Genomic DNA, 19,939 nt, shown 5'->3' on the forward strand with positions numbered 1-19,939 from the left:
CAGAGAAAGGAAGAGCAAACTCTCTGATGCCTCTTCTAAGAGCTACTCCCATCCCCTCACAACTGTATCTAAACCTAATTACCTCCCAAAGGCCCCATCTGCAAACACCATCACATTGGTGTTAGGGCTTCAACATATGAATTCTGGGTGAGAACACAAATCACTCCACAATACTCTCCTTTAGGGACAATTTTCATCTGCCCTAGCATTAGTCTACAGCAAGAGTTTCATTAAATAAGCAGAGATGGACACCTGCATGGTCCCAGGCCAGAGGCTAGGTAATCAAGGGTGGACTAACCACAGTTCCTGACATCAACAGTCCCAGTGTTCTCAGGTTCTCCCTCTGGTGCCCATGCTCCTGTAAACAGGGAAAGAGCTTATGCTAGAACCTGACTGTTCCAGCACCCTGATCTCCTCTAACCTCTAGAACAGTAAAAAGCTCCTGTTGTTTAAGCCAGCCTTTCTATGATCATTTGTTATGGCAGCCCAAGCAGAATAAAATAGGTAGGGGAACAAATCTTACGAATTGTAAATAAAGTTTACACATGAAAAACTTATTAGTACCCATTGCAAACAAATGCTAAGTTTTAAGTAAAACAAAGTAGAGGAGGAAGCTAAAGATTATAAGTGAGTGTCTGAGATGAGAGATGGTGTCAGACAGTTGACCTTTTGTTTCTATCTGCCTCTAACATTGCCCCCCAAACAGCTGATTAAGCTCTTAAAAAACTAAGACGAGGAAAGCCATGCATCTTACTTATTTGGGATCCATAATCTGAAATATGCCAAGACCAAAATGGCATGTTTACAAGACAGACACGCTGTAAACTTCCAAGGTCTCAAAGTAAATGTGTTGTATGCAGGTGAAGACATCCTGAACCTTAAACATTACAAAGTTTAATAAAAACCATTACTTGGAAACAACAAAGGATATTTTCTGTATGCCATCCACTTTTCTCTCCAGTGTTTGGAGTGGATAAAGGTTTCTCTAGACATTGAAAGGAAATGATGCATATTTAAAGTGTCTTAATTTAGAAAGCTAAAGAAAAATCCTAACTCAGTTTTCTAGGCAGGGACCTTAAGGTATGGGTAGGGAAACTTACACACTGTTGCTGATGGAGTTGTAAGGGCTCCCAAATTCTGAAGTGAATTCAAAGCGTGCACAGCAGAAAAAAATCTTTAGACCAAGCATCTGGTCCCAGGAGATAACTCTCTTTCCTGTGCCATGTAGCACAGGACAGAGTGTGTGTTCTCACAAATGTGATATGGTGATATCTTACAAAGAGGTAATTTAGTTTTTGAAACAAAAGAAGCCTTGTTATATGGATCTAGACTATTCTGAGTATTAAACAACACTCACTGGGTTCTGGTCAGGAGGAAGAAGAGGAAGTAAGCTCAGGCCAAGAGTTTGCATTACAATTGTGGGTCTATGATTTTATGAAATTTGAGCAATGGCAACAGGCCACACTTGAGAACGTGATCTTGAAATGAACCTTTGGCAGTCAGGTGTGGATTAACTCTGGGCTAGAGGGCATGCTAGGGCATAGCTTAGGACTTCCTTTTGGAATGTCAGGCATAACACCCACAAAGAGACCTGCAGTCGCCCCCAGACGTCTCTGAATTGGAAACTATAATTGTTATCAAAGCCAGAAGCACAGTGGTGGACAACCAGCTGGTGGTGGCTAGAAGCACGGTGAGGGTTGAAGTGGTCATTGAAGCATCTAACCATCTTCTATGTTGGAATGTGAACCCCTTGGTCAAAACCAAAATCTCAGAGGGCAAAATGAATGGAGCTGGACCAGTTAATTGTGCCCCATCCAGGACGGTACTGTTTAAAGCACACGGACCCCATGGGCTGATTGTTGTACCTTTCTTTAAGCAGCTCCTGCATGGACTCAGATTCAATCTAGTGATGAATGCGATTTGAACTAAATAATAGCAATAAGTACTATGCATAGTTAGAAATTTTGATGAATAATAATAACTTCAAAACCACTTTGAATTCTTTTGACTTTGCAGAAAGTATCAAATGCTGTTTTACTAGCAGACAAAACATTCATCCTTTAGAACGATAACAGAGCTTGTGAAAATGAAATCTAGATTCTTCCTTAGGGAAAGATTCACTCAGTAGTGGTTTTCCTTTTGTCTAGCTATGATGTTTGCACCTGCCACAATGCTCATACTCAACTTCTGTGATTTTTTTTTCTTTAAAGGAGAGGGCTACAAGAGCTGTAATTACTAATACAATAAATGGCAAAGCAATTTTATATTAAATATTAATGATACTGTTAGTAATATTATATATTATTAAAACTAGCTTTTTAAGTCTGCACAAATCCTGTCCTAAACTTTGAGTTTTTGCAACATATGGTGCTACATGGAAGGACACTGTGTTTGTTTCCTATTGCTGCCGAGACAAATTACCACAAATTTAAAACAACATACACTCATTCTTTTGTTCTGGAGGTGGGAAGTCTGAAGTGGGTCTCACTGGGCTAAAATCTAGATGCTGGCAGCGCTGTTTCCTTTCTGGAGGCCTAGAGGACGATCCGATCCTTACCTCTGGGGCTTCTGGGGGCTGACTATGTCCCTTGGCTCATGGTCCCCTTCCAGCAATGGCTTCACTTCAACTTCTGCTTCATTTGTCTTATCTCTGTTCATGTCATCACATCTTCTCTAATTCCCCTGCCTCTCTTTTATGAGGACCCTAGTGATTAAACTGGGTGCACCTGGATAATCCACCTAACCTTCCCATCTCAAGATCCTTAATCAAACCTGTGACACCCCTGTTTTTGCCATGTAAGGTAACATACTCATAGGTTTTGGGGATTAGGAACTGGACATCTTGTAGAGGAGGGGACAGGAAACAGAGTTCTGTGTATCACGAACACCAAAGAGGAAGGTATAGAGGACTTGGTAGAATCTGTCGTCATTCCTGGAGGGAAAGGAAATCAAGATAGGCAAGTCCCGATGCTGGGTTTAGGATGATATTGTTTTAAAACACCAAGGTAAAATACATGCTAGATAGACTGGCACTCACACGTGGGATCTGCAAATCCCGGCTCTGCAACAAACTAAAGAACAGGTTTAATATATGACCATGACTATACTTGGTTTTTATGTCCTTGAAGACTCCAGGTTAAATATTTATTGTAAATTGTGTGGGATCCTGAAATGTCTGGAGTCCTGATAAATAAAGAGCTCCAAGACAAAAGGAGGCACACCTTAATTAAAGAAATTCAGCCTGATAGTAGACTTTAGTGGAATGGAAACCAATTAAGTTATTGGTTTGGCTGTTTTAATAAAGATTAAAATAACAGGGTCTTAAAAAGATCTATTTCATATCAGAATCTAAGCTGGTAGTCAGTTTGGAGTCTAGCCCTTTGCTTCATGGGTTATTTATGGCTCAGGCTCCTTCTAGTGTGTTCTGTTGCCTAGATTATTCTGTTCCTGTGCAGATTGAAGACAGCTCACCACTCCTATGTCTGTTAGTTTTTTGGGAAAGAGGAAATGGAGGCCAAGCAGTTCCTTTATGGGCATGACCTGAAAGTACTACACAACACTTCCTCTCACCTCCTAAGTCCCGGAAATTGAGTCACATGACTGCATCACTGCAGAGGAGACTTGGACATGGGAGCTCTGGTAAGGAGCTAAGGCTCTGGGGGTTCTGTTTCTGAAGGGGAGAAGAGAATGGATATTGGACAGTTTGCTGTCTTACAAGGAAATACATTGGGGGACAGTTTGCTGTCTTAAGAGGAAATAAGCTGAAGCAGATTGATCTGCGCTTCAGCTTCAGGCAAGGCAACACACTTTGAGGAAGGTTGCCTATAGCCATTGCCAGAGCACATGTTGAATGAGCACTTAGTAGGGCAGCAAGTGTGATTTCATGATTGTGACAAGTTCAGCTTCTAGTTAGATGGATAACTGAGGCTTTATGGTGCAGGATCAAGTCTAGTATTTTATTTATGAATATCAGCATATTGTATGTACTTTTGTCCAGACACATGTACACGTGGTTAGTGTACATTTGTATTTTGACAATTTTATTCTGGAGGGTGTAAGTGGAGGGTTATATGTGTTATACAGAGAAGGCAATGGCTCCCCACTCCAGTACTCTTGCCTGGAAAATCCCATGGATGGAGGAGCCTGGTGGGCTGCAGTCCATGGGGTCGCTGAGAGTTGGACATGACTCAGTGACTTCACTTTCAGTTTTCACTTTCATGCATTGGAGAAGGAAATGGCAACCCACTCCAGTGTTCTTGCCTGGAGAATCCCAGGGACAGGGGAGCCTGGTGGGCTGCCGTCTATGGGGCTGCACAGAGTCGGACACGACTGAAGCAACTTAGCAGCATATGCGTTATAATCTAGGAAGTGAGAGTTTATGATTGTTTGCTTTCTTTAATAAACAAAATAATATCCTCAAGAAGAGCAAGAATATCTGGCTAATGTTGCTGACTTCCCTGGCAGGGGGATTTAATTTTAAGGTTTAACAAACTTGATGAGAGCTACAAATATTCATCCTATTCTCTATACAGTAAGAGGGTTACACCGTGAAATGTGTGAGGTTGACAGGACTACCATGTTTTTGGAGTTACCTTTAGAAATTGGAGCCCGTATAAGAGCAAGATAAAATCTGTTTGGTTTAGGTGTATTCTTCTGGGGAATGTAGAATGTTTCCTTTCCCCTCATCATCAAGGCTTGTCTGCTGCAGACCTTTGTGATTCCAGCACAGCTCCACTTGGGTGGCCCTTCACACCGCGTCTGACCTCTGCCAACCCCACTCTCTTTCTACTCCCAACCTGCTCACAGCCTGTGCTTCCTTTCTGGGTGACTGGAGCAACAGCCAATCCAGTGGCCACGCCAGGAACTGGACTGCTGCCTCATCATCTTATCATTCCCTAGGTTGGGACCTCTGCCATCCTCGTCATCTCTCCTCTTTGCTGCTGTTACCCAGGTTCTAGCACCACCATTTTTTTTTTTTTCTTCTTTTTTTTTTGGCCTAGAAAACCCTAGCAACCTCCTCCTAGCTGGTCATCTCTTTCTGGTCTTGCTCCCTCTCAATCCACTTCTCCCTTCTGTAATCAGCATAGTCTGTGAAATGCAGATGTGCTTATGCTGTAAACTTCTCAGCAGCCTCCCTTGGCTCTTAAAGCCCAGAATCTTTAACAGAGCTTATAAGGTACCCTCATGGACTGGCCCTGCTTATCCATTTAGCCTTTTCTCTATGCCTCTTCTTCTACCTCCAGCGTTGTGTATTTCAGACATACTCATCTGCTTTCATCTCCAGGTCTGTTCTCTTTTTTTTTTACTTCCAGTGTTTTGTACATGCTGTCCTCTCATCCTGGAAAGATGAGCCGTCACCTCTTCTGGGAAGCCCTCCATGACCTCCAACACCTGGATTAAATACTCTTTTCTAAGTGTTCCCTTTCTTTGCACTCTAGAGTCTTTGACCAGCCAAAGTAACTATTGCACAGCCTTAGAATTTGTTTTCCTGTCACTGTAAGCTCAGCAAGGGCAGTGACCATGTCACTCTATTTCTCCCTTTATCCCCAGCATCTGATGGCTCTTTATCACCATCATTATTATCACGAGTGACATTTACTGAGCACTTACTAAGAGTGCTAAGGCCTGTATAGGTAAATTATGTAACTCTCTACAGTCTTGTGAAGAAGGCACTATTATTAATATTACCCTGATTTCATAAAGACAACTTGGCATAATGTGGTTAAATGTCTTTTCCACATGGCCGAGAAAGGATTTAGAGCTTGAAGTTTGAGTGGATTTATGCTGAATTTTAAATCCTCAACCAGCACACTTTATTACCCTCCAGCCAGGCAAGGGAAGGCTTGCTGAAATTTCGATTTTTTTTTTTTTTTGACTTGGAATATTTTGATCTAGATGGAACCTGAGAGAGCATTTTCCTTCACTTGAGTTACAGTGTTAATGAACAATATCCTCGATCCCAGGTTGTTCTCTTGGTTAGGCTGTTGTGCAGCTGAAGGCAGAGTTAAGAGTTAGCCTTCAGGGTGTGCTCTGTTCTCTATAGATCCCCCTGCTCACTCTGGTAGCTGCCTTTGCTTTCAAGGCTTAACAGTATGAAATAGTGGCTGTCACTACAAGTCTATTATTCACACGTGGAGAAGAAATTCTGTCTTCTCTCTTAACTCAGCTTTATATATGAAATATAATATTTCTCATTTCTTGACTGTAGATATCCTACAAGGCAAAACAAAAAAAAAGACAGTAGAAAATTGACTAGTTACATGAGGGTCATTCTTTATAAAGGCCTTTGGAAAGTTTCTTTTGGTTATTATCAATTTGGTTATTATCAACTGTGTGGTTAGGTGAAGAGGCTCTGTTCTTGATAGACATTCAGAGTCATTTAACTTAGGAACTTTAAATGTTTAATGTTTCCTGATGCAAATGACATGATGGTCTTTAACAAGAGTATATCTGGTTGATGGAAAATTCCCCCCTAGGAAATGAGTATTTCTACGTTGTCTCTTTTTAAGGCGATTGACTTTGGTTTTTTGACACGTGTTTTGCTTAGTCCTTAGGACTAGTACTTTTCTCTTGATAGGAATTTTGTCAATAATTAAAACTTTTTCTAGAATGCAGCCACTCTGAAGGGTATGGTTTACTCACATCCATGACTTGGGAACACAACTGTGTTTTAGATTTTAAGCAGAGCTGATAGGTTAATATCATGTTTATAGAGAATGTACTTGACTCTGGGGATCATTTGGTCTTTGCCATGTAGAACTCAAATTTATTTGAACATTGACTTAAAATATTATATTATACAAAGTGAATATGAATGGGAGGCTTTATGCTTATTGCATGTTGGAAAATCAGTCTGTGTCCTCTGTATTCCTTTGAGTTGAGCTAGGGCTCTGGCATGCCGTAAGTGCTCAGTAAGTATGTGCTGACTACATGGGTATGTGGTACTTTGGGTTGGGTAGAACAGAGCTTTGCCCAGACTCCAGTAGGCTCAGGCAGCTTTGGCTGCGGCACCAATCACACATCTCACAGATCGTGCTCTCCCGCCTGAAAGATCCGTGAAGGCAGAGCCTCACTTGCTTTGTTCACTGTTGTGCCTCCAGGATCTGGATAAGTGTCTGACGTGTTGCGGGTGCTCAGAACATATCTGTGGAATGAATGAATGAATAAATGAACAGAGCTCTAATCAGTGGGTTGGAATTGGTAATACCTGCCCTTGGGATACACAGAGACATTCCAAGAGGTTTGTGGCATTGAGATGATTGTTGAAGAAGTTGGTGTCCGTCTGTATAAATTCTTCTGACCACCCCCCCACCACCCCCCGCCTTTCATAGCTGCACCACTTCCAGGTAGGAGAGAAGCCACTGATCTCGCTCCTGAATCTTTTTCAGGTATGAAAACCTCTAGGGCATAAAACAAAGGGAAAATTCAAACTATGGTGTTGGTGTTAAAACAGTGAATAAGTCTAAGATGACCAGTTAAGTCATTGTCAGTTTTTTGCTTTTGACAAAATTGAAGGCAAATACACTCAAATTGCCAGCTGGGTCGCTAAAAATAACATCAGTAAGCTGAAGTATGATTTTTGTCTTATGAGTAGGAGGAGTTGAAAGAATCAATGATATCACTCTAGCAAATCTTCTATGCCCACCTGTTTATAAGAATAAGCTCCTCAAAGCTTATATCTGTATATAAAAATATGAAAAATAGAAATAGAATTGATATTGAGCTATATTTCTCATTCTGTAAATAACTAATAATCCTCTATATTCTGTGAAACATATAGGCTACCCATTCCATTAAAAGATGTATATTTCCAAAAATTTTTACTTTTCATATTACAGTAGATTTATCAATACTTATTACATATTTGTTTTGATCAATTGTGGACCAATAATAATCTTATGAACTCAATCCATAAAAAAATTTTTTAAACATTTAAAACCTATGCTCGGTTTATGGGAATTCCCTTATGGTTCAGTGGTTAACACACCACGGTCTCATCGCCCAGGGCCTGAATTCAGTCCCTGATCAGGGAACTAAGATCCTATAAACTGTATGATGTGGCCAAAACCAACAACAGCAACAACAAAAAGCAAAAACCTGTGGTCAGTTTGAAATTTAAGATGTTAGTTACATAGTTTATTTGTAGGGAAGCATGATAGAGTGATCAATAAAAGATTTTTAAGCATAAAGTTACCCTAAGTTTGGGGATATGGAAAAGATACATAATTAGAGAAGAAAAGAATAAAAGAAAAATTATGCAAGAATTAAGAGGACCTTTGTTTTGTTTAAAAAAAATGAGTAATGTTTCTAATATCTGATATTTAGAGAGCTTTTTATCCATATAAGAGATTGACAGTTTTATTTATCAATGTGAATCATTACAACAAGTTGGAGTTTAAACATGACTTAATAGTTAGTGGCCAGGAGATACTGAGTGGATGATGATATCTTTGCCTGGTACACGGAACACACAGAAGGAATATTTGGGGAGCAAAGAAGATTATCTTGACTTAGATGTGTGATTTGGGGGTACCATGCTGGAAGTACATTCTTAGAGCCTAAAGGCAGTGTCAGAGTTGGAGATTTGTAAAGGAGACAGAGGCCTCTGTCTCTCCTGGCTCACTGGTTCACTGCACTTTCTATCCCTGTTGCTCAGAGTGCTGCCAGACCCAGAGGAAGCTTTTAGAAACTATTTGTCAGATGAATGAATATATGGCTGGATGTAATTTTGGAAGGCCTCCAGGTGTAGAGGCTTGCTGTTGTACCCTTTGCCCCGTTGGTTCATTATGTGTCTTGGCTCACCTTCCTGTTTCCTTTCTCCGTGGGGCCTGGCAGGTTCTGGACAATGGGCTAGGAAGTATACATTCATCTTATACTCCATGATTAAAATACTGCCTCTTCCCTTCAGTCTTTATCTTTTAAAAATTGAGATTATTTTCCTGTCAATGCTGTGGGGGTTGAAAAAAGTTTAAACTTTGCTTCATTATATTTGAATGCTCTCTAATCTTGTTTTGTTAACAGTGACGATAAGTTAACTGGGACATTTCAGCTACTATTCTTCAGCTTTATCTGGTGCAGGCTCAAAATGAAAATCACTAATTATAGCTGGGTTACCACAAAACCATTAATATTATGATTTGGGGGTACTTTTATTTTTTTACAAATACATAATTCACTTTGGCCTATGATTAATGTTTAAAAAAGAAAAACAGATAACAGTGCTGGGCCGTTGGCCGTGTAACCTCTGCCTTAATGTTTCCCCAACAGTTGTAGGCGGCAGTGTGGAAAATTTGCTATATTGTTATCCTGTTTTCCCACCCCACCACGTGAATGCAACCAAGATGAAAAGATAAGCCAAAAGTTTCACTGCCCAGCGACGCCCTTTATGTCCCTATGGTTCCAGATGCCACTTTCTGTTGCTGGTGCCCGGCAAGAGAAATGAAAGTGCCTGTTCATTTCATTAAATTTCATCCTCTGATTTCCTGTCTAATCTTTTAATTTGAAAAGATAACAAACTGAATTTTATGTAAGCGGGGAAAGTAAGGGAAGATAGAACTTTGATGGAACTTTGAAGAGATTTAAAACCAGAAAATGTTGATTTTAATGAGCTCTCTTGAAGAATGCGAGAAGGAGTCTCAGCTTTGCTGGTAGGAGGAAAGAGCAGTGTGCTTTACCATTATTTTACTTATTAGAGAGGAGAAAACTGTTTGCTGTTATAGGAGGCAAGAATAAAACACAGCAGTCTAGACATGGGATATGAACTAGCAATATGGTTGCTAACAAAGGAATGAAAATAGGTGATTGGGTTTCGTTATGTTTTAGGGAAGAGACAGTTTGTCAGTATTGGTGCTTTGAGAGTCTAAAAGTCAGTGCCACAAGAGCAGGCAGCTTTGTGGATTCAAAGGTGTGTTCTGATTTAAGCCCTACTGTTTACTTGAATAATGTTGGGCAAAATACTTTATAATCTGGGCCTTGTTCTCTTATGAAAATGATGAATTTGAATGATTCTCACTAAAAATCACCCTTAATCCTACTTCTTATGAGTCTAGCCTCATTTGTAAAGCAACATTAAAACCAGAAGCTTAGATGGTGGCTTAAATCTTAGGGGGAAAAAATGGTTGTTGAAGAGAGGCAGGAATATCCACATTTAGGACTGTGTGTGGGAGACAAATGTTTTGTGTATAGAAAGGTTTGTTGGAAAAAAAAGTTTCTTAAATGAGAGAGATTGAGATAACAGATCCTGAAAAGAAATGGTCCTTAAAATGCATATAAACATTCATCTCAGAGTGTATATTCCTTTATTGACTTAATGAGTTTCTGGAAAGACCTTGTATTGAAAATATGCATTATCATAGATAAATGTAGCACAGTAAGTATTAATTTATTACACTGTTAATTTAAACATAGCACATTATCCTCTGAGACACATTAATGTGAAACCTCAATTTTAGCCTTAAATAGGAGTGTAAGGAATTTTTGCTTATCCATTCCTAGATGGTAAGAGCAAATGACTCTTCCAGGTCCCCTCAAAAAGAGGTATTGGTTATGGGTGTGTGTGTGTGCGCACACACTCATGTGAGAAAGATTGATCCAGCTTTGTAACCTGTGAAATAGGCAAATATGAGATATTCATTTACCTGTCCTGAGCCTCAGTTTTCTGCTGTATGAAAGACTAGATATTCTCTAAGAATATTTTCAGTACATATGCTGTATGGTTACAAATGTAATAAATTAAAACCTAGACTACTGAAATTCTGTTTTGTTTTTGCATATTTAGTCCCAATATTTCCATACCCAAAATAGGACTAGTTCAATTTGACAGACATCTATTGAGTGCCCACTGTATGTCAGGTGTGAGACTCTAGAGGTTAGACAGTATCCTGACTGTTGTGAGATCTACTGATGGAGGATGGAAGGAATGAAAAGTGCCCACTGAACTGAGAAGGTAGCTTGAGACAGAAGAACTAGGCAGGCAGCTCCATGTAATCAGGGGATCAGTTTCTTATAGGGTAACTTACAGGATGGGATCTGGATCAGGTGTACAATGATTGGAGGCATTCCCAGCTGCATGCTGCGCTACCGAGAGGCCCCTGGGACAATATTATAGTTAATCCAGCATGTGGGGGTACATGCTTATAAACTGGAAGTGCATTCCCAAGTTAAGATGGTTGAGTGGGTGCTTAGAGGATGCGAGTGAAGGGCTTTATCATTATTTGGAGATAGGTTCTATGCTAACTAACAGGCCACCTGGTTCTAATGATTGTTTAAACAGTATCTATTAACTATAAAGCCCTTGACAACAGAGAAGTACTAATCACATAATACAGTCCTAGGGAGGGTCAGTGGAAGGCCAGGAGGACTGCACAGGCCCTTGATGCTGTCAGTTATGCCAACAGTCACACAACTGATTATTTTCAGAGGTCCTTCTGAGTTAGCTTGATAAATTTGAACATGGTGGGACATCTTGTCAAAACTACCTTGTTAATTCACTTGGTCCAGCTGGATTTGGAAACTGGGTTATGAACCATAAACATTGGGTGTGGGTGGCAAGGAAGAAAGTGCTACCTTCTACAGTACATCACGGTCTAGGCTTCTCACATAGGATGGATGTGGTTGGCAAGACTTCTGGTGTTAATGATCCAGTGGCACCCAAGAGTGAGGCGCTCTTGGGTCTGTAGAGGAGTCATGTGTCAGGGAACGTTTAATTTTAAGGAATCCTATATGTTGTTTTCTGTTTCTTAAGGGCCCTCTGTTCCTTATCAGTTCTCGGAAAACAGGAACGAGCAGAGCTGCATGCCGTTCTCAGGACTGAGGTCATGAGACGGAACGTATACGTGGATTCCTTTCAGTAACCTTTTACTTTTCTGTAAAACTACTTAGTCATGTTCCTATTTCTCAAGATATTGATTGTCTTCTGGCTCTGTGATTGTTATTCCCCTAGTTACTGTTATGGCCCTATGACGATTGTTATTCCCTTCGTTACTGTAGTTACACGTCTGGTTTTGGTGTTTTTGCTCAACTTTATTTTTTGCCTAAAGCTTCCTTGTATAACAATATATAAGCACATGCTGCCGTGAATAAAGCACCCTTGTTTCACTCGAAACTTGGGTCCCGCACATCCTTCTTTTCATCGCTTTCTCGTCATCGACTCTCGTCCCCGGTCCCTGTCTGCAAAGACCATAACAGTCATGTTGGAGTTACCTTCTGACCTGGGAAACACTGTTTTCCCTCTGCAGCCCCTAGCTCCTAGCAAATGTGAGCAAGTCTTGCTTCCTATGACCTATAACCCTCCACGAGGTGAGATCAGAAGCAGGCAAAGCTTACTTTTTTCTTTTGCTCATATTGCCAAGGCCTATGCAGAAAATCCTGCGATTTACTCATTTACTGGACTTCATTCCAGGTACTGAGCTTGGGAGAATAGGGAGATGTTCTTAATTGATGACTCAGATTGGAACTACAGGGAAAAGTGATGATTATCTGCTTGAGGGCACATTTCTTCACTTCTGAGCTTGGCATCCCCATTTGTTAAAACAAGTTTGACTATGGCATCAGAAAATTTCATTCAACTCTATGATTCTATGTCCAGAAGGATGACCCTTGAATCATTGTTAGTATCTCAAGCTTGACCATGATCTGAGTTTCATCCTGTTTAGAGCACCCTGACCCTCTAAGACAGGGAAAATACTCTGTGCATTTTATAAAGAATTTTCTCAAAAATGGGTTGAAATCATGATGTATGATCTTTTCAATATGTTGTTGGATTATGTTTGCTAGAATTTTGTTGAGGATTTTTGCATCTATGTTTATCAGTGATATTGGCCTGTAGTTTTCTTTTCTGTGGCATCTTTGTCTGGTTTTGGTATTAGGGTGATGGTGGCCTCATAGAATGAGTTTGGGAGTTTACCTTCCTCTGCAGTTTTCTAGAAGAGTTTGAGTAGGATAGGTGTTCAGTTTAATTGCTCAGTCATGTCCGACTCTTTGTGACCCCAAGAACCTCAGCACGCCAGGCCTCCCTGTCCATCACCAACTCCCGGAGTCTACACAAACCCATGTCCATTGACTCAGTGATGCCATCCAACCATCTCATCCTCTGTCATCCCCTTCTCCTCCTGCCCTCAGTCTTTCCCAGCATCAGGGTCTTTTCAAATGAGTCAGGTCTTCGCATCAGGTGGCTAAAGTATTGGAGTTTCAGCTTCAACATCAGTCCTTCCAATGAACACCCAGGACCGATCTCCTCTAGGATGGACTGGTGGGATCTCCTTGCAGTCCAAGGGACTCTTGAGAGTCTTCTTCAACACTACAGTTTGTTAGCTCTTCTCTAAATTTCTGATAGGATAAGACCAGAAACTATAAAACTTCTAGAGGAAAACATAGGCAAAACACTCTCTGAGATAAATCACAACGAGATCCTCTATGACCCACCTCCCAGAGTAATGGAAATAAAAGCAAAAATAAACAAATAGGACCTAATTAAACTTAAAAGCTTTTGCACAATGAAGGAAACTATAAGCAAGGTGAAAAGACAGCCTTCAGAGTGGGAGAAAATAATAGCAAATAAAGCAATTGACAAATAATTAAAAAAATACAAACAGCTCATGCAGCTCAATACCAGAAAAATAAATGATCCAATCAAAAAATGGGCCAAAGAACTCAACAGACACTTCTTCAAAGAAGGCATACAGATGGCTAACAAACACATGAAAAAATGCTCAACATCACTCATTATCAGAGAAATGCAAATCAAAACCACAGTGAGGTACCATTTCACACCAGTCAGAATGGCTGCTATCCAAAAGTCTACAAGCAATAAATGCTGGAGAGGGTGTGGAGAAAAGGGAACCCTCTTAAACTTGGTGGGAATGTAAACTAGTACATCCACTATGGAGAACAGTTGGAGATTCCTTAAAAAACTGGAAATAAAACTGCCTTATGACCCAGCAATCCCACTGCTGGGCATATACACTGAGGAAACCAGAATTGAAAGAGACACGTGTACCCCAGTGTTCATCGCAGCACTGTTTACAATAGCCAGGACACGGAAGCAACCTAGATGTCCATAGGCAGATGAATGGATAAGAAAGCCATTAAAAAGAATGCATTTGAATCAGTTCTAATGAGGTGGATGAAACTGGAGCCTATTATACAGAGTGAAGTAAGTCAGAAAGAAAAACACCAATACAGTATACTAATGCATACGTATGGAATTTAGAAAGATGGTAACGACAACCCTATATGTGAGACAGAACAAAAGAGACACAGATGTAAAGAACAGACTTTTGGACTCTGTGGGAGAAGGCGAGGGTGGGATGATTTGAGAGAATAGCATTGAAACATGTGTATTATCATATGTGACATAGATCACCAGTCCAAGTTTGGTGCATGAAACAGGGCTCTCAAAGCCGGTGCACTGGGACAGCCCAGAGGGATGGGATAGGGGGAATGGTGGTTCAGGATTGGGGACACATGTACACATGTGGCTGATTCATGTCCATGTATGGCAAAAACCATCACAATATTGTAAAGTAATTAGCCTCCAATTAAAATAAATTAATTTTTTTAAATGGGTTGAAATCAGGAAGATTTTTATTTCTTCATTAAGTAGTAAGTCAGCTTAACCAGAGCTCTGTGTTCTTTTGGCATTTGTGTCTACTTTGAACATTCAGAGTCTTTGAATTGGGTTAATATGGGTGCAACTTCTAAGTCTTGTTCAAGTCTTTAATTATCTCCTGGGGCACCAAAGGTGAGAGACCAGACTCAAAAGAGGATGGTACCTTTAGCTATATCCAGAAAAAACAATTTGAAGTTCTGGAATTCACTGTAATGAGTCTGATGTCAAAGAAAGAGGGAGTGGTAGCTTGTATCTGTGTCATTACCACAGTGAAAGTAAATCTTTGTGGGTTGTGCAAAAGCACCAGCTCTCCTGAGATAAGGATGGACCATGGGGATTGGGGTTGGAGGAACCACTCTTGTTCTTCTTTGCTTTCTGTGCAGAGAAATGCGATTTGTCTTGTAACTCGGGGCAGCTCTGGGTCGGGTGGGAAGATTATAGGAAGAAGTGTGCAGAACACAGGGTGCACATTTGGAAGGGGTGATGCTAAACGTGGCCACGCTGGGGATCTGAGACGGGATGGCTGAGAGCACATTAGGCCTTTCTTCCTCTCCAGGCCTTGAGCAGAGGTCTGTGTCAAACTTGAAAGCTAACACATGTTGATGCATTTGGGGAAAGGCTAGAATTTGTTCTGCAGTGTGAAATCACTTGCCACATATTTTTGCCTGTGTATTAACTGAGTCACTTGTACCAGTGGTGGAAGACGGGTGGAAATTTCAAGGGGGTGGAAATTCTAAGGGTGTTCTGGGGAGACAGTCTTTTATGTGTTTTTTTTTTTTTTTTGGTTAATGTTTGGTATCTCCCTTATATTAGTCTGGTTGCTGACCTGGAGTGAGAAGGCTTTTTGTTAACTAAAGGCACCGTTATAATTATGTTATGATGTTGTGAGAACGTACTATGGTCCTATTCATTATTGATTGTCCAGTTTGTCAGAGAGCAGATTACATGGTCATTCTCTATGTTTGTTTTCTCCCTGGGATACAGAAAATTTATTGTAGTCATTTATCTCCCTTGCAGTGTACAAGATACACTGTTGATTTTTGAACGTTTGCCTATGTATAACCTTTTAAATATGAAAGCCTGTTAAAATACTGGGCTATTTTCTTTCTCTCACTTACCTCTAACCTATGTTTATTCCCTTGCAGTCCATTTGAGAGAATTTCAACTATTATCAGTATTTGGAAGGAGGAGATGTAAGTGAGTCAACGGAAATATTGAGTTGCTGCAAAGTCACATTTTTAATCCTGGAAAGAAATGATTTAGGATGATCAGTAGTTTTTTAGTTTACTTACATATCTATTCCTCTGGCATGAATAATCAGGGATTGATAACAGAACTGTTTGCCAGCAGCCAACCCTAAGGTTAAGTGTGTATTTGTGTGAGTATGTGTGTGTGTGTGATGGAGGTGGAGAGGTTGGGGGAGTGTGGTCCTACCTATTCAGATGTGTGAGTACTCCCTGGTCATACCAGGCTATCTGCTCCTTGTTTACATTCCTCCTGGGTGTGGGGTTGGCTCCGAACTAGCCTGGGTGCACTCTATTAGGCTCCCTCTGTATGATCACCCCATCACTTGTAGACCACTCTGTCCTGAACTCACAGCTGAGAGCAGAGCTTGGCAGGAGTTGGGGACTGTCTTCACTGGCAATTGGGGGTTAAAGTCGCTGCCTGGACCGAATTCAGTGTTGTCATTCTCCTTGGGACTGGTCTATATGGTTTTTATTGTCTCAAAAGCTATATGCCTGCAGAGCCCATGACAGCTACTTCTGGCACCATGGCTTTCCTTTTCTACCATGATGCCTCCCTCCCCCCACCTTATCTTGGCTCATGGGCGCTTTAGGTGGGTACTTTGGGGCTGAAGTCCTGATGCTTCTCAGCAGCTCTGGCTTGATTCCTGACTCTTAAAGAGAACCTGGGCTTTCCACCTCAAGCCGCTGTCCCTCCACCCCACTTCTGATCTGAGTGCCTTTCCATTGTTTGAGAGAATCTTAAGCTGCCTTGGAGACTTTGGCCCAAGCCAGAGTTCAAGTGCCATGGGAGTTTGTATATTCTGGAGCTGTTCTAGAGACACTGGGAATTGTATTTGGATTTAGGTGCAATTTGTGATCCAGGACTTCCAAGAGAAGGTGGATGTTCTTAGAGTATGAAAGGGAAGTGAAAGTGGCTCAGTTGTTCTGACTCTTCGCGACTCCATGGACTATACAGTCCATGGAATTCTCCAGGCCAGAATACTGGAGTGGGAGCCTTTCCCTTCTCCAGGGGATCTTCCCAACCCAGGAATCGAAGTCTCCGACATTGTAGGCAGATTCTTTACAATCTGAGCCACAAGGGAAGCCCTCTTAGAGTATCAGTTCAGTTCAGTCGCTCAGTCGTGTCCGACTCTCTGTGACCCCATGAATCACAGCACGCCAGGCCTCCCTGTCCATCACCAACTCCTGGAGTTCACTCAGATTCATGTCCGTCGAGTCAGTGATGCCAATCCAGCCATCTCATCCTATGTCATCCCCTTCTCCTCCTGCCCCCAATCCCTCCCAGCATCAGAGTCTTTTCCAATGAGTCAACTCTTCGCATGAGCTGGCCAAAGTACTGGAGTTTCAGCTTTAGCATCATTCCTTCCAAAGAAATCCCAGGGTTGATCTCCTTCAGAATGGGCTGGTTGGATCTCTTTGCAGTCCAAGGGACTCTCAAGAGTCTTCTCCAACACCACAGTTCAAAAGCATCAATTCTTCGGCGCTCAGCCTTCTTCACAGTCCAACTCTCACATCCATACATGACTACTGGAAAAACCATAGCCTTGACTAGATGGACCTTAGTCGGCAAAGTAATGTCTCTGCTTTTGAATATACTGTCTAGGTTGGTCATAACTTTTCTTCCAAGGAGTAAGCATCTTTTGATTTCATGGCTGCAGTCACCATCTGCCGTGATTTTGGAGCCCCCCAAAATAAAGTCTGACACTGTTTCCACTGTTTCCCCATCTATTTCCCATGAAGTGATGGGACCGGCTGCCATGATCTTCGTTTTCTGAATGTTGAGCTTTAAGCCAACTTATTCACTCTCCTCTTTCACTTTCATCAAGAGGCTTTTTAGTTCCTCTTCACTTCTTCTGCCATAAGGGTGGTGTCATCTGCCTATCTGAGGTGATTGATATTTCTCCCAGCAATCTTGATTCCAGCTTGTGTTTTTTCCAGTCCAGCGTTTCTCATGATGTCCTCTGCATAGAAGTTAAATAAGCAGGGTGACAATATACAGCCTTGACGTACTCCTTTTCCTATTTGGAATCAGTCTGTTGTTCCATGTCCAGTTCTAACTGTTGCTTCCTGACCTGCATACAGTTTTCTCAAGAGGCAGGTCAGGTGGTCTGGTATTCCCATCTCTTTCAGAATTTTCCACATTTTATTGTGATCCACACAGTCAAAGGCTTTGGCATAGTCAATAAAGCAGAAATAGATGTTTTTCTGGAACTCTCTTGCTTTTTCCATGATCCAGCGGATGTTGGCAATTTGATCTCTGGTTCCTCTGCCTTTTCTAAAACCAGCTTGAACACCTGGAAGTTCACGGTTCACATATTGCTGAAGCCTGGCTTCGAGAATTTTGAGCATTCCTTTACTAGCATGTGAGATGAGTGCAATTATGCGGTAGTCTGAGCATTCTTTGGCATTGCCTTTCTTTGGGATTGGAATGAAAACTGACCTTTTCCAATCCTGTGGCCACTGTTGAGTTTTCCAAATTTGCTGGCATATTGAGTGCAGCCCTTTCACAGCATCATCTTTCAGGATTTGAAATAGCTCCACTGGAATTCCATCACCTCCACTAGCTTTGTTCATAGTGATGCTTTCTAAGGCCCGCTTGACTTCACATTCCAACATGTCTGGCTCTAGATGAGTGATCACACCATCGTGATTATCCGGGTTGTGAAGATCTTTTTTATACAGTTCTTCTCGAACGCCTGACCTACGGACCCTAGCCTGCCTGCCTGCCTGCCCGCCTAACCGCTACGCTACCGAGGCTTGCTGTCTTAGAGTATGCCTATTTGTAATTGTTCTTTTCCCAGCACTCCAGTTTTCTCCTTAATTGTAAGTATATCAAATCCTTTTTTGTTTGTTTGTTTTAAATGGGACTAGCTAGAGATATAGTACATGAATACAATGAAAACTGGATGCCTCTCTGTGAGTCTCCGTCTTTAGTAGGAAGATGGGCTGATTTCTGAAGTGTGCTGAGCACTAGCAGCCTGTGGTTCTGACAGTCTGGCTGACCTAGTGATGTCTACAAACAGTTCCCCTACCTCCACTTAAGTATGTTTTGCAAATACAAGGTGTTATTGTTGTGGCAGCGAATAATGTAAGTCAATACTCCTGTGTTTATATACAGCTCTGAAAAGAAACCAGTGGAAGAGAAGAAACCAACAATTGTGGTCTGAAAACAAGTACCTATCCCTGTTTTGTTGGAGGCCATAACTTTGTGTGGGCTTAGAAAGGGGGTTGGTTTTTACCAACAGGAAACCAGTAGCCTCTTTACTGCTAAGCAACCTGATACTTGAGTTATTTCTTGCCAAGAATTTTGGCATTTTTAAAATTTGAAGTTAGATACATGATTATAACAAAAATGAGTCAAACAATTTAGCTGTTTATTTATTATTTATGTTGAAGTTGGCTTCACACCATAAGTGGCCTTGACCCTGGCTCATAGCTCCTGAGATCCAAAGCCTATGAAAATGATTTAATGTCCAAATAGCAATTCCTAATAGTGAGGAATTTGGCTCAGTTTTTTTCTAGCTTAGGTCGCAAGTTGAGTGTTGGCTGAGTCCCTCTTGGATGAAGGACTTGGCTCTGGGTCAGTCTGCTGGGCCTTGGTCTAGAGTGGGATTGACCTAGTGGGCTTAGGAACAGGGTAGGCCTTAACTCATTTCTAATATAAACATCTATGAAGAGTTATATAATACAAGTTCCTAAGTGTGAAATTATTATTTTTTTAATATTTTTTAATTTTTTGTCTGCACCGCCCAGTATGAGGGATCTTTGCTCCCTGACCAGGGATCCAGCTTATAGTCCCTGCAGTGGAAGGGAAAGTGAAAGTGTTAGTCACTCAGTCGTGTCCAGCTCTTTGCAGCCCCATGGACTGTAGCCTGCCAGGCTCCTCTGTCCATGGGATTCTCCAGGCAAGGGTACTGGAGTAGGTAGCCATTCCCTTCTCCAGGGTATTTTTCTGATCCAGGCATTGAACCCTAGACTCACTGTGTGAGCCACCAGGGAAAGAAACCACCTGCAGTGGGTGGGCAGAATCTTAATCATTGGACCACCAGGGAAGCCCTTAGGTGTGAAATTACTGAGCCAAAGG

At 41.4% G+C, this 19,939-nt stretch overlaps 1 protein-coding gene across 3 annotated transcripts in view; it reads left to right on the forward strand.

The window, feature by feature from the left end:
- ARL15 (ADP ribosylation factor like GTPase 15) overlaps positions 1-19,939 on the forward strand; it is a 491,463-nt gene that overhangs the window by 38,352 nt on the left and 433,172 nt on the right. The gene's annotated exons all lie outside the window — the stretch shown is intronic.

The sequence above is a fragment of the Capra hircus genome, chromosome 20, assembly GCF_001704415.2.
Source record: "Capra hircus breed San Clemente chromosome 20, ASM170441v1, whole genome shotgun sequence".
In the NCBI taxonomy this organism is placed as follows: Eukaryota; Metazoa; Chordata; class Mammalia; order Artiodactyla; family Bovidae; genus Capra; species Capra hircus.